The sequence below is a fragment of the Triticum aestivum genome, chromosome 6A (genome assembly GCF_018294505.1).
Source record: "Triticum aestivum cultivar Chinese Spring chromosome 6A, IWGSC CS RefSeq v2.1, whole genome shotgun sequence".
NCBI lineage: Eukaryota > Viridiplantae > Streptophyta > Magnoliopsida > Poales > Poaceae > Triticum > Triticum aestivum.
The window spans coordinates 239,887,223-239,902,356 of record NC_057809.1 but is presented as its reverse complement, the minus strand read 5'-3'; positions in this window follow the sequence as shown (position 1 = coordinate 239,902,356).

Sequence of the window (15,134 nt, the reverse complement as noted above, 5' to 3'; positions counted from 1 at the left end):
CGCCCCCTCTTGGGCGGTGGTGAGCCAGGCCCCTCTTGGCAAGCCTTCCCCTTCTCCGCAGCCAAGAACCTCTACGTTGGCGCCATGGGGGCTGCGGCAAGGCCGCGAGGCAAGCAGGAGGAAGAAGTAACGGGCGGCGAGAAGACAGAGATGAGCGAGGGGGCTCTGCCCCTCCCCTCATTTATAGCCAGAAGGAGGCCAACCACTGGCCTCCACGATCGCACGTAATGATGGTTTCTTCTGCATGTAGTACGGTCTCAACAAGTCGAACGGTTGCCAAGGCAGCATGGGGAAGCGGAGATGCCGACGTCCCATCAATCGCCACGCGTCGGCCAAGGCCGCAGGTGGTTGGGGCCCACGGCACTCCGTGCTTGCCACTTGGCTTCGCCTCGGAGCCAAGTTCGAGCGCACCTTAGGCCCAGGGGCTACTGTCAGCGTTCTGGGGCCGGGGGTGCCTAGACTTGCCTGTCAGCGGCCCGTGGCGTGGCTCCATCTGTGGCCCTGTACAACCCAGCACTAGCAACAACGACTCAAGACCCTCGTGAGGGGCCAAGCCTCGTGAGTCGGATGACACCGAGACCTCCCTGGGGGCGGCCTCACTAGGCTGGCTCCCAAGGAGCGAAGATACCGAGGCATGGTGCACCTCATGAGGTTCACATGACGTGAGCCCTGACGACCAAGGCCAGGCGGGCGCCAGCAGGTGGAGTGTACTAGTTTCCTCTTTGGTGCTAAGGAGGCAAGCGCGGGTGCGGGGTCTCGAGGCTTCACGCAAAAATTTCCATAGCGGGCAACAAGAGCAAGACGGCCAGGACGGCAGGACGGAGGTCATTGCGGATCCCACAACAGCGCCACCACCAGAGACTTTTGCAGACGAAGACTACTTTTGTCAGGATAACATGTACTAGTTGTGTCCCTTCAAACTTGGCCATTGTGGGATCCCTTCCCTCCTAACATTTGGGAATAGGACCAAGGCCACAATAAATAGGACTTAGCCACCACCATAGATCGGGGATCGGATCCATTCCACCCTGATCAGCTCACCATCTCATCGAGCTCAAGAACACCTCACCTCCTGAGGCAGTTCATCCATTATACTTGTTCATCCTCAGCCCCTCGAGGCAATCCTCCACAAATCTGCAGTAGGGTATTACACCGCAAGGTGGCCTGAACCAAGATAAGTCTCTGTGTCTATCGTTCTTTGGGTTCGTCGAGCTAGGCCGTCAAATTGTTAGCGAGCATGCTAGGGAGAGAATGTTCTTCGTGCGCACCCAAGTGTTCGAACCTCAAAAGGGTCTGTGGAACCCATAATCCGACAAATGCATTCTTCTTCTAACACTTTGGCACAACTATTGGAATCCTTATTTTCATGAAAGACATTATAAAGATGAAGCATATGAGGCAACCTCAATTCCATTTTTTTGTAGTTTTCTTTTGTAGACTAAACTAGTGATAAAAAAGAAACTAAAAGATTCGATTACAAGATCTGAAGATATACCTTCAAGCGCTAACCTCCCCGGCAACGGCGCCAGAAAAGAGCTTGATGTCTACTATGCAACTTTATCCTTGTAGACGTTGTTGGGCCTCCAAGTGCAGAGTTTTGTAGGACAGTAGCAAATTTCCCTCAAGTGGATGACCTAAGGTTTATCAATTCGTGGGAGGCGTAGGATGAAGATGGTCACTCTCAAAAATCCCTGCAACCAAATAACAAAGAGTCTCTTGTGTCCATCAACACACCCAATACAATGGTAAATTATATAGGTGGACTAGTTCGGCGATGAGATGGTGATACAAGTGCAATATGGATGGTAGATATAGGATTTCGTAGTCTGAAAATATAAAAACAGCAAGGTAGCAAGTAACAAAAGTGAGCGAAAACGGTATTGCAACTCTAGGAAACAAGGCCTAGGGTTCATACTTTCACTAGTGCAATTTCTCTCAACAATGATAACATAATGAGATCATATAACAAATCCTCAACGTGCAACAAAGAGACACTCCAAAGTCACCAATAGTGGAGAATAAACGAAGAGATTATTGTAGGGTACGAAACCACCTCAAAGTTATTCTTTCTAATCGATCTATTGGGCTATTCCTATAAGTGTTGCAAACAGCCCTAGAGTTCATACTAAAATAACACCTTAAGACACACATCAACCAAAACGCTAATCTCACCTAGATACTCCAATGTCACGACAAGTATCCATGGTTTTGATTATATGATATGCATGACACAATCTAAGATTCATCTTTTCGAACAAACACAAAGAACTTCAAAGAGTGCAACAAAGTTTCTACCGGAGAGTCTAGACGAAAACGTGTGCCAACCCCTATGCATAAGTTCACAAGGTCACAAAACCAGCAAGTTGATCACCAAAACATACATCGAGTAGATCACGTGAATATCCCATTGTCACCACAGATAAGCATATGCAAGACATACATCAAGTGTTCTCAAATCCTTAAAGACTCAATCCGATAAGATAACTTCAAAGGGAAAACTAAATCCATTACAAGAAGATAGAGGGGGAGAAACATCATATGATCCCACTATAATAGAAAAGATCATGGTACATCAAGATCGTGCCAAATCAAGAACACGAGAGAGAGAGAGAGAGAGAGAGAGAGAGTGAGAGAGATCAACCACATAGCTACTGGTACATACCCTCAGCCCCGATGGTGAACTATTCCCTCATCGTGATGGAGAGTGTCGGGATGATGAAGACGGCCACTGGTGATGATTCCCCCCTCCGGCAGGGTGCTGAACAGGGTCCTGATTGGTTTTTGGTGGCTACAGAGGCTTGCAGAGGTAGAACTCCTGATCTAGGTTTTGTTCTAGAGGTTTGGGGATATATAAGAGCTGTTGGCGTCGAGAACAAGTCAGAGGAGTCCACGAGGGGCCCACAATGTCGGAGGGCATGCCCTAAGGGGGGTGGGGCACCCTCCACCCTTGTTATGCGCCTCACGACGGCCCCTAGCGTGATCAGCCTCGAGAGGCCGGTCCTCAGAGCAATGTCGGCATCCCTCCGCTGCCATCACCACCAAGAAGGAACGATGACAACCATCAGGACGATGGGGATGGGGGCTTCTAGGAACCTCACACGATCACCTGCCTCCTCGCTAGTGCCCAGGCACCCGCCTCGAACCGCTTCTTCAATCTACTGTCTCGTGAGGTGAATACGGCCCTCCCGAAGCTTGAGGTCGTGCGCCCCCTTAGGTGGTCCCAGTACACCATCACCTTCGACTCCAAGGATCACCTCAGGTGCATGGCCACTGCTAGCACGCTCCCCATGCTCTACACACCCACCATCAGCAATGGCTTTGTCACCAAGACTCTCATAAATGGCGACACAAGTCTCAATGTGCTCTCTATCGAGACCTTCGAGATGTTTCAGGTGCCCCACGATCATCTCATGTCCCCAAGCCATTCTATGGGGTGACCGTCGGCTCCACCGTTCCGTTGGGGCAGATGCGCCTCGACGTCACTTGTGACAAGCCCGACAATTACCACACTGGCTCATCGACTTCGACGTCGCCCACATCGGCCTCCCGTATAAAGCCATTCTTTGGAACCCAGCCCTTGCCAAGTTCATGGCGGCGACTCACCACGGCTACAACATCCTCAAATGCCCAAGTGTAGCGGAGTCATTACGGTCGCCTGCGATGATAAGAATGTGGTCTGCTCGCTTGAGCATGGCTACTGTGTTGCGGCAACCAAGAACTCCGATGGTGAACGTGGCGCTCTGCCTCTCGAGGCAACCCCCGCGAAGAAGAAGATCCTCCCCAAGAGCCGTACGAAGACCAAGAAAACCCTTGGTGATGCCTCAGGCTTTGCGCCCGCTGCCAGGACACCTCTTCCTCCTACATCGGAAGGCGCGCCCGATGCCTCCCTCAGGACGGCCTCCGGGGCTTCCATCTGGAGAGCCTCTAACCTAACCTACGGGACGAGGGAGGTGCTCGGGCACCACTTGGAGGCATGCCTCGATGCCCCCCGGTCAAGTAGCACGGCGTGAGGTGCCAGGAGCATGAGAGTTCGTTACCAAGGCGGTCGAGGAGCTTCAGTAGGCGCAAGCCATGTGCGGCGAGCGTCGCCCCGCATGATCCACCAGTGCAGCTGCCGCCCCCGACGCGGGTGGGGAGCTACGCATCTTAGTCAACATCCCGGGCCTCAACAAGGCCACTTCACAAGACCTCTTCTGGCCCTCGTTCGTCGGCAGGAGTGGGGGTTACCCATGGAACTACATTTGCATGCCATTCGGCCTGCTGAACGTGGGCGCCTCATACCAGCACCTGGCGCAGCGTGTTGTGGCATATCACGAGGCCGGGCGCTCGGTGGTCGTGTCTCAGGATGCCCCGAACCCTCGCGAGCCCCCTGGGCCTCGCAAGCCTCTTGAGCCTCCGGAGCCACCCGGCTCATGAGGAGCAACCTTGACGGTGCACTTCATCAACTACCTCGATGCTTCTACAACACCACTTTCTAGTGACTTTTTGGTTTGTTCAATTGAGGGTGCCCCATAGGCTTCATCATCCTCAGGCTGCTAGGTGTCCGCCCCTACAGTAACGTCGTTTCCTTTATGTACGTTGAACCAGTTATGCTTTCGTGAGCTACTATAGTTGTTAACCCTACGCTTGATGATATATCACTTATGGATTCGCCCCTGTGGGCTTCGCGCAAGGCCAGCTCTTCCCTTGTACATCCCATGAGAGGGGGCTGCCGGCACAGCGCTTGTGCTCGGGTCCGTCCCTACATCGCTGAAAAATCTAAGAGACTGAGCTCTCGCACGCGGGCCGGCGCCACGCATGTCACATCACCAGGTCCTTAGTGCCTTCGTCTTCTCACGGAAAGATCATGAGTAGATCAGCAAGCGTGCATCGCCTCTCGTATTTTGTAATTGGCTAATATGTAGGAACCTCACTTGAAGGGACAGGCGTTTGAGCGGCCTTGATGACACCTGGCTCCTTAGGAAGGCTTGCCTCGATCGGGCAGTGTTTTGTCCGCAAAAGGCTAAGTAAAATTGCTTCGTATACTGTGTGTCGCTGGTTAAAAGTCCTTTTCCTGGGCGCCTTCGTGAGGTGAAACCGCTCCTTTTTGGCACCAGCTGCTTTCACATTAAAAGGGGGATCTTAAGCATCACGCCTTTGGATCCCCTACTAGCTCACGAGCCCTCATCCATGTCCTTGTTTCAGGCATCGCGTCTTGACATAACAGCAGCGGCTGAGCTCACCGAAGGGCGGGTCCTAAGGACATAGAGCACCTTGGGGAGCAAGAAAAGGAGGCGAAAACCCCGCACGGGAGCATGGGAAGTGGGGCACGGCCCGGCCACGCTTGCACCGCTTGAAATGCTAAAGTACGCCAATCTTTTCATGCACCCCTAGCTGGACCCGCCTTGATTAATTTTAGAGCATAAGTAGAGGACCAGTCTCCAGGAAAGTGCGCCCTCATGACGCAGAAGCCTCTCGTGAATCATGGGCACCCAGAGCTAAGTCATCTTCCCCGTGCCAAGCACGAGCTTTGCTATTGAGACTACACTTCTGATTTTCACGATCTTGTTTGGCGGAAAACCCATTTTTCTCATGAGAGTCGGCTGTGCGTCCAGGGAGACCTATTGAGCATCGCAGCCTAGTTGCTCCTACCAGACCTCGGGTCGCTCACCTTATGGCATTGCACAGGGCATCATGACCTGACATACCAGCGATGGCAGAATCCTACCTGGGCACTCTATCCCGGCGATGCAGAGCATTAAGCTAACATAAGGGGAAAAGGGGGGCTTGGGCCCAAACGGAAAATGCCTACACGACTTAGAAACACGGATAAAAACATTAATATAAAAGGCGTTAGCGCCACAATTCCTTACATGCCCCCCACGGGGCCCTTCATAGTTATGATGCAGGAAATAAAGAACAAAAGAAATAGCCTCGCATAGGCCACGGCTCTGGATGCTGACAGAGTCCTCCTCCACCTTGACGCTGTGGTGTGGCGGCTCGTCGTAGTCATCGTCGCTCGAGATCCCCAAGAGGAAGCACCGTTGCTGCTGGAGGCGTTGCAGCCATCGCTGAGGGCATCGTCGCCGTGACGACCGTCATCGTCAGAGGAGGGATGGTCACCGCTGCAACTGTCGCTCTCCGGGCAGCATCCCAGGCACCCGCTGTCTTCCCCGAAGATCTTGATAAAGATTGTCGTCTCCCCATCCTATTTGAAATGGAGGGTGTGCCTCCCCTTCAGGCTGCGGCGTGGTGAACGCCTTCCACTCCTGGGGCAGGTAGACTTGGCCTGAGAGGGTGACCTCAACCTCTGCCCATGAAGACCAGCTGTAGCTGCCATCAGGCTGCAACCATAGCTCGACGGGTCCTCTTGTCGGCAGCTCCTCCGTGAAGGAGTGTGGGAGACGGATCTAGGTGGCCGGCGGTCTTTCCATCCACACCATCAACTCACGGGCCATGTCATCTGAGTGGGCCCGCAGGCAAGGTGGCCGGGCAGCCACCGCATGCCTCCTCCCTCGGCCTCTGCCGCCACGGCTTCTGTTGCCGCTTCCATGGGAGGGGTTCTTCCCACGGTTGCCGGAGCTGATGTGGACCACCAACAGAGCATGCCCGCTCCCCTAGGGAACCGTCATGGGCGTTGTGGTGGACTTGCAAGGGCAGCTGTGCCCCCTCTTCGGCGGTGGCACCTCTGGCTCCTCTCTTGGCGCCTTGCCTTTCTCGGCAGCGGAGAATCTTCTCACTAGTGCCATGGTTGTTGCGATAGAGGTTTGGAATGGAGAAGCGAGAATACGAAGATGGGTTGGGGGCTCCGTTCCCCTCGCCCACTTACAGCCGATTAGAGAAGTCCAACCGACATGCCTTCATATTCGTAGCAATGATGGCGCTGCGACGCGCCGGACTTTTGTTAGTCTAGGAAGTTGTTGAAGTGAAATGGGAAAGTGGGGGCATCTGCATCCCGTCGTGCGCCACGCGTCGAGCCTGGGCTGCTGGCGATTGGGGCCCGGTTCTTCGGCCTGGGGGATACTGTCGGCAGTTTGGGATCGGGGGTGTCGGTGTCAAAACCGATAGATCTTGGGTAGGGGGTCCTTAACTGTGTGTCTAAGGATCAAGGGTAACAGGAGGCAGGGGACACAATGTTTACCCTGGTTCGGGCCCTCTTAATGGAGGTAATACCCTACTTCCTACTTGATTGACTTTGATAAGTATAGGGGTTACAAGAGTTGATCTACCTCGAGATCATAATGGCTAAACCCTAGACGTCTAGGTGTCCGATTATGATTGCCCTTACGGACTAAACCCTCCAGTTTATATAGACACCGGAGGGGGCTAGGGTTTGTAAAGAGTCGGTTTACAGAGAAAGGAATCTTCAGCTCCGCACGCCAAGCTTTCTATCCATGCAAAGGAGAGTGCCATCCGGACACGAGGGAAGGCCTTCTATCTTGTATCTTCATGGCCCATCTGTCCGGCCCACGTCATATAGCCCGAACACCCGAGGACCCCATAATCATGGACTCCCTCATTAGCCCCTGAAGCAGTCTTGAATGATGATGTGTCTGGCATGCAGATTCTGTACAACAAGTTAATCTTTCAACCATAAAAGCATAATACTTAAAATATATCCATCGGCAGCTTTCTACAGCGAAATGTCACATTCGGTTCTACTATCATTTCGAACCGGTTTTGGGCCTCCTAACCTGTGTTTCAATAGGCAAATCCCATTGACATGTCTTGTCAAAGCAGAGATCATGTCCCCTTATTGCACGATTCTCATTAATACGAATCTTGGAAACCTAACTGTGCGGTTTGCACGATCCCTTGGGAACAGGCGAGTTTTAAGGCTCGAGGGAGTGGATGCTTGATATTCGTAGTCCATATAACTGGATAGAACCCAGCTTTTCTGCCCCACGCCTCATTCTCTCTGCCTCTCCGTGCCCAAGCTCCAGCGCCCAAGTTGCAAGCTTTCCTCCCCTCTGCAACTCCTTCGACCATGGTTGGCTCTCAAGGCAAGTGGGTGCCCTCCTCCGTCACGGAGGAGAACATCACGAATCTGTGGGAAGCACGATATTTAACCGCGGAAATCAAGCACGGGCTTCCTGGTCCGGTGCAGGTTATCCCCACTCCAGAGCCTGGGAGAGGGTGGTGTTTATCCCCCACTTCCTTCGTGGACTCGGATTCGCCCCTCGCCCCTTTGTAAGGGGTCTCATGTTCTACTACGGGATGGATTTTCACAATCTGGCCCCAAATTCGTTCCTTCACATCTCGGCATTTATCGCCGCGTCTCAGGCCTTCCTCCGTTTCCCTCCACACTTCGGCTTATGGCTCAAGATTTTTAATGTGAAGCCGAAGGTGGTCAATGGGCAACATGCGGACTGTGGTGGCGCCATGGTGAGCAAGCTCCCCAAAGTCAATTGGCCAAATGGGGTCTTTGTGGACACTGTCAAAATATGACTACACGAATGGTTGTATATTACAGAACCCGGCGGCTCCAAATGGGCAGCCGCACGAGCCTTTAGATCCGGACCCCCGCTGAGGCTTACATCCTGGACCGACAAGGGACCGGACTAGGGGTCGGTCTCTAAGGTGCTGCTGCTGCAGAAATGCGTCAAGAGCGTGAAAACGAAGGACATTACCCTTGGCGACGTAATCCAAGATATGCTGATCAGTCGAGCACTTCCCTGCCAGAGGCGCCCCCTCAAGAAGTCGGAGTTCAATTCGGAAGGGCCGCAGACCGTAGAACGGTTCTATGACACAACGCATAAGGGGATCTGGAAGCTGCTTTTTAAGAAGTAGAAATCATGGCCAAGGTCCTCAGACGACACTGGCCACGACTGCAACCAACCGGCCTCTGAGGTAAATTCTAAAAACTCCAAACACCAATAGGCTCATCAACACATAGGAGAAGTACTGAGTAATCCATCCCCGGACATGTCTGGATTAAGAAGGCAGAGTAGATCCGGTGTCCGGCTCCGCTCCCTGAAAACCCAACCAATCCCCTTCTAATGAGGATGATGGTCTCGGCGCCATACCAGGCACCGGCAAAGAAGGACAAGAAGAAGAAAAAAAAGAGGAGGGCACTTCGGACGTAGTGTCCGGAGACACTGATGCCCAGTCCTCTCACGAGGGCGATGACGATGACGAGGAGGAGGAGTAGGAGGAAGAAAAAGATCCTCCCGGCAAGGGCAAAAAGAGGGCGGCCTCCGAAGACCTAGAAGCCAAAGCATCCAAGAGGGATAAAATTACCCTCCCCGATGACTCGGAGTCAGACTCCGAGGTTGTCCCGAAGCATCGACGTCGGACTAAGCCCCAAGCTGACTCGTAAGTGGTCCGAGATTTTTCACACTTATTCAGTCAATGAACTATGATGATAACTCTGATTTTTATCTTTTAGTCCGGCCCGCGATCTTCCCCCACTATCTTCATCCTTGGGGGATCTGCCACCGAAGAAGATGGATAGCAGGTGGCCTCCATTAGCTCCCCCGCCGCCCAGGGCGGATGACACCGAGGTGTCGTCTCATAGGCCCTCCCCAAGCTTGGAACAGACACGGGGGGGGGGGGTTGATTTAATGGCGCCAGAGGGTAATACATCGGCTGCCGGAAGGCCGAGGGGGACGGTCCTCATGAGACCGGCGACCGGGCCCCCGGTCAATCCATCCCCCAGCCGCAGACTACTCCAGAGACCCACACAACCTTGGGTTCTAATGAACGACCTCCTACGGGCGAAGAGGGAGCGGCGACCTCTGCTAATCCGGAGGCGTCGAATACAACGGCGGATGAACTTCAAGGCGCATCAGTCCTAGACGAGCACCACATCCTGATGGGCACGGTTTTTGAGAAGATTCAGTCCAACAAGAGCGGGCAGAATGAAGCCTTCTCCAGCCTGCTTGGAGGCTTTGAGGTACGCAATGTAATGTTTTTTGTCATTCTTATGAGAAATATGCCTGTACATAGATAGTAGCCCCTAAATCTTTGTTCAGTGTATTGAAAGAAAAGTGATCAGAGGATCAATGATCAGTTGTCAGGTGGTAACATTCAAGTTTATTTGGATTTAAAACAGGCCTCTCTGTTAGCGGCGACTGCCCAGTGAGCGGAAATTTCCAAACTCAAACAGAAACTGGAGCAAGCCGATGAGGATCTAGTCCTCGTTAACACAAAGCTCGACCAGGCGGAAGGTATACGATACATCTTGCGTTTGTGGCTTTTTATGTCCGTTCTCTATGAAAATTGAAGAGTTGTAATGTGCGTGTTTGTACAGATGGTGCCGCCGCATTGGAAACCCTTAGGGGAGAGCTTGCTCAAGCCAAGGAGCAAGCAAGGGTAGGCAAGGCAGCCGCCGATAAGGCGGCTATGGACTTGACGGCTGAACAGGCCGCTCGACACTGTTTTGAGGAACAGGTGACCGAGATGGATCAAAAACTCAAGGACACTGCCGCCAAGTGCGAGTCCTTGGAAACAGAAAATAAGGCGAAGGGGACCGAACTTGCCAAGGCCATTCAAGATGCTTCAGAGGCGCGGTCTGAATCCTGCACAACGCGCGAGGGAGTCCGTCAGGCCGGTCAGATAGCGGGTGGTAAGCCTTTTCTTTTAAGGCTAAATTTGGGGACCGGAAGTATGCCTTGCTTAATCGATTGTGGAGTTCTCCAGACGTATATGCGGATCTTCCGAAGAGTGCCGCGGACGCCGTCGAATTCTTCCAAGCCCAGGAGGGGTATGCGACGGAGAAGCACTTCTGGTCGCAGTTTATGGGGCAGGAGCATCCCGTACTTCTAAATGACCAGATGGCACAATGGGTAGAGCTGCATAAGATGTCCAGGGAAGCCATGAAGGACGTCATAGTCCGGTTGTGGCTTGCTGAAGCCATTCTGGACAGCTACTTCAGCCTCACGCGGCGTCTTGTCTACGTGCTGCCCCTTATTGATGCCGTTAAGAGGTGGTCCTGTATAGAAGGAGCGTGTATGGCTTTCGCCTGTGTCAAAATGTACTGGGTGAAAATGAATGCCGAAAAGGTGGCAATTGAGGGTCCTCCCGAAAGCAAGGCCCGCCGCACACCGGAGCGCTATTGTGAGGACGTGCTAAAAGGTGCTCGTCTTATAGAGGGCCAATGCTCTAAGGACGTAGTGTTCGAGTAAAAGAGTCCGAACTGTCGGGGGTTTGTATTATGAACTAAGTGTTTTGTAATGTATTCATTCCTTGATGAAAAGTTTTTATCCTCTTGTGCGGCCATTTATTATATCTGAGAGTTCCTAGTCAACGGCTTCCACCCCATGTAGATGCTACAGGGGTGTTCGGAATTGCACATGACTACACTTAACCCAACATCTTGGTCTTTTAAAGGAGGTGTCAGTGTGTCGAACCAGGCCATCAGACTATTCGGTTTTATTGCTCTTACTTAGCTATAGGAGTTTGAGAATGGGTCTATTTAGGTAGCCCCTGGTATGTACGCGGTTACCCTGATGCGGATGCGTTACATATGTGAACGGGAAACGGTCCTTCCTGTAATACGAAAAAATCGCTAAGGATTGTAATAAATCACCGAGTGGCTGACCAGCTCTCGCGCATCGTGACAATTAGTTTTTGGCTTTCTCTAGTGAGGTGCTTAACCGGATGAACTAGAAACACAATCGTAGTAGTTCTCCCTTTACTACCCTAGCCGATCAGATGGAACGTAAGGTAGCAAGCACAGGAGCCGGGAAACCCAACTATTGACCAAAGACATGATTCGAAGCTGATGCATATAATGCTGAGCTCGGGACACCGAATTGTGCTGTAAAGCTATTCGTACTTTTGTTTGGCAACACAAATGTTGCCTTATAGAGCCCCTCACAATTTTATGCCGAGGTGTGTGTGTGAGACAACATGATAGGCGGAATAAGGTCTATAAGTAAAGACGATATCGAATAAGTATTTTGGTTCACTTAGATCCGACTGATACATCAAAACATAATTTTACAGAAGGTACCATAATCACCAAGGCCATTTTACATGCCGATGGTCTAGGGCTAAGGGAAAAGTATGATACAGGTTCTTGAGTGAAGTTGTGGTCTGCAAAATGCTTTGCACCTTCTTGTCGCACGTCTGCGCCGCTTTTGCCCAAATAAGAAAGATTCCTTTAAAGGATTGGTCTTCGGCCATGTATATGGAACCGGGCTCGGAAAGACTCCTCGTGGGTCCGAAGAATGAGTAGGTTTTGATTCACCTGGGGTAAAAAAGAAAAGATGATTAAATAAAGGGGGATCGTATAAGGTCGAACCGTGTTATAGGCATGTCCGTATATTGCCTCCGCCGATGGACAGGGTATTTTGAGTGCATAATTGTGCACGCACAGTACAAATTTCGCTGATGATCTTGGCGGTCGATGGAGGCGAAGCTACTAATCCAGCCCTGAGGTTGCCGGACTGCCGGCCTGTAGAACTGACCGGCCTTGGGCGGTGAAGTCCGGTGGCTTAATAGCCGAGGAGGTGTGCGGCTTGATAGGGCCGCTTTGTATTACGACCGCAATGGTCGTGGTATGCTCCTCAGTACTGAGGGAGCGCTCCATCTTTCCCTTGATTGTAATGACGCCTCATGGACCAGGCATCTTGAGCTTCAAATAGGCATAGTGCTGGACCGCATTTAAGCGGTCAAAAGCGGTTCGTCCGAGCAGTGTGTGATAGCCATTGCGGAAAGGGATGATGTCGAAGATCAAGTTTTCACTTCGAAAGTTGTCCGGTGACTGAAGACTACTTCTAGCATGATCGAGCCCGTACAGCGGGCCTCTACGCCAGGTATTACTCCTTTCAAGGTGGTTCTAGTGGACTTGATTCTTGACGGATCAACGCCCATTTTGCGGACAGTGTCTTGATATAGTAGATTGAGAATGTTGCCGCCATCCATGAGGACTCGCGTAAGGTGGAATCTACCGATGATTGGATCGAGGACCAGAGCTGCCGAACCTCCTTGACGGATAATGGTTGGGTAGTCCTTTCGATCGAAGGTGATTGGACAAGACGACCATGGGTTGAATTTCGGGGCGACCATCTCTATGGCGTAGATCTCCCATAGTGCGTGTTTGCGCTCCCTCTTAGGGATATCTGTGACATATATCATATTCACTGTTTTTACCTCGGGGGGAAATTGCTTCTGTCCCCCTATGTTCGGTTGACGAGGCTCTTGGTCATCGTCGTTGCTTGGCGATCCTTTTCCCTTGTGTTTGGCGTTAAGTTTGCCGGCCTGCATAAAGACCAAAGAATTTCTGTTGGTATGATTGGCAAGTTTATCGGGAGTGCCATGAATCTGGCAAGGCCGGTCCAGTATTATGTCTAGACTGGATGTCCCATCTCTGTTTGCCTTGAATGGCTTCTTCCGTTGACCGGGTTTGGGGCCGCTGAATCCAACATTGACTGCCGTGTTTTGGGCTCCTTCGTTATTGCTTTGACGCTTGTGTTTGTTGCGTCATCGCTTGCCGTTGTCTTCCCTAGCTTCGGAGGTTCCTGGGTCGCTGGTGTTGTTGCTTCTACAAGCGATCCAGCTATCCTGTCCCATGCAAAAGCGGGTCATAAGTGTGGTAAGGGCTGCCATGGACTTTGGCTTTTCTTGGCCGAGGTTTCGGGTGAGCCACTCGTCTCGGACCCTATGCTTGAAGGTCGCGAGGGCTTCGGCGTCCGGACAATCCACAATCTGGTTCTTCTTGAGTAAGAACCTGGTCCAGAGCTGCCAGGCCGATTCCCCGGGTTGCTGGATTATGTGCCTAAGTTCGTTGGCGTCTGGGGGCGAACATAGGTGCCTTGGAAGTTATCTCTGAAAGCTTCCTCCAAGTCGTCCCAGCTACCAATAGATTTTTCAGGTAGGCTATTTAGCCAGTGCCGAACTGGCCGCTTAATTTTTAGGGGAAGGTATTTAATGTCATGCAGATCATCACCGCGAGCCATGTGAATGTGGAGAAGAAAATCTTCAATCCATATTGCGGAATCTGTTGTGCCGTCGTATGATTCAATTTTCACGGGTTTAAACCCTTCTAGGACTGGTGCTCCATTACTTCATCGGTGAAGCTCTGGGGGTGTGCGGCCCGGGCGTGGTTATGCTTGTCGTGCCAGGCTTGATAGCCGTCCTCTCGCGCCGGCATTACTAGGAAAAGGCCTACTAATGGCGCACCAGTTTTGCCTACTAATGGCGCACTACTGGTACTAATGGCGCACCAGTAGTGCGCCATTAGTATGCCTAGAGGTGCGCCATTACTATCTGACTTAGTAATGGCTTCTTAATCTCGGGTCACTATGGCTTAATCTCGGGTCAATATGCTTAATCTCAGGTCAAATCGCACTCTGTGGTCAAACTTCCCGAAAGGTCACCCATCCTCACACTACTCCAGCCCGAGCACGCTTAACTTCGTAGTTCTAGCCAACCCCAGCACCACCTCACTTCACAGGCACTTGTTGATATATCTATCATATCAATCCTATTAAACCTTGCTGATGTCTAGGACTTTGTTCATGTTCATGAGTATGATGAAATTTTGAAAAAATATTTCAAACTCCCCGGTCATATTACGTATCATATTTTGAAAAATAATTCAATTTTTTTTTCGAAACCAATTTTTTTCTGTTACTAGTGGCGCACCTAGCATACGGGGCGCCACTAGTAAGTTTGAATTTTTTTGCCTCCGGATCTTAAAAGCCCCGTAACTTTTTTCTGTTAGGTTTTTGGGGATTTTGAAAATGTTTAACAAGGTTCCCCCAACCAAATTCGGATGTAACTTTTCGAGTAGATGATTTTTCATATAGAAAGCTTTTTAATCCGAGTTCGTATGCAAAAGTTATGCCCATTTTACAAATTTCAAAGAGATTTTGCAAATAAAGTCGAAATTCATATTTGTAAATTTTCCCAACAACTAGACCACATATCACATGGGAAACTTATTTTATTTTATTTTTTTGACATTTCCATTATTTTCTTTTAATTTTTTAAACTAAAAAGGCGGTCCACGGGGAGGGGGGGGTGCATTCGGTGGACGTTTTGGGCCAAGTTAGTAATGGCGCACCGTGGGAGTGGTGCGCCATTACTAGTTAAACTAGTAATGGTGCACCACACCCACGATGCGCCATTACTAGTTTGAAAAAAAATAAAACAAATTCTGATTTTTTTTGAAAAAAACTTAGTAATGGCGCACCAGTGGACAGTGC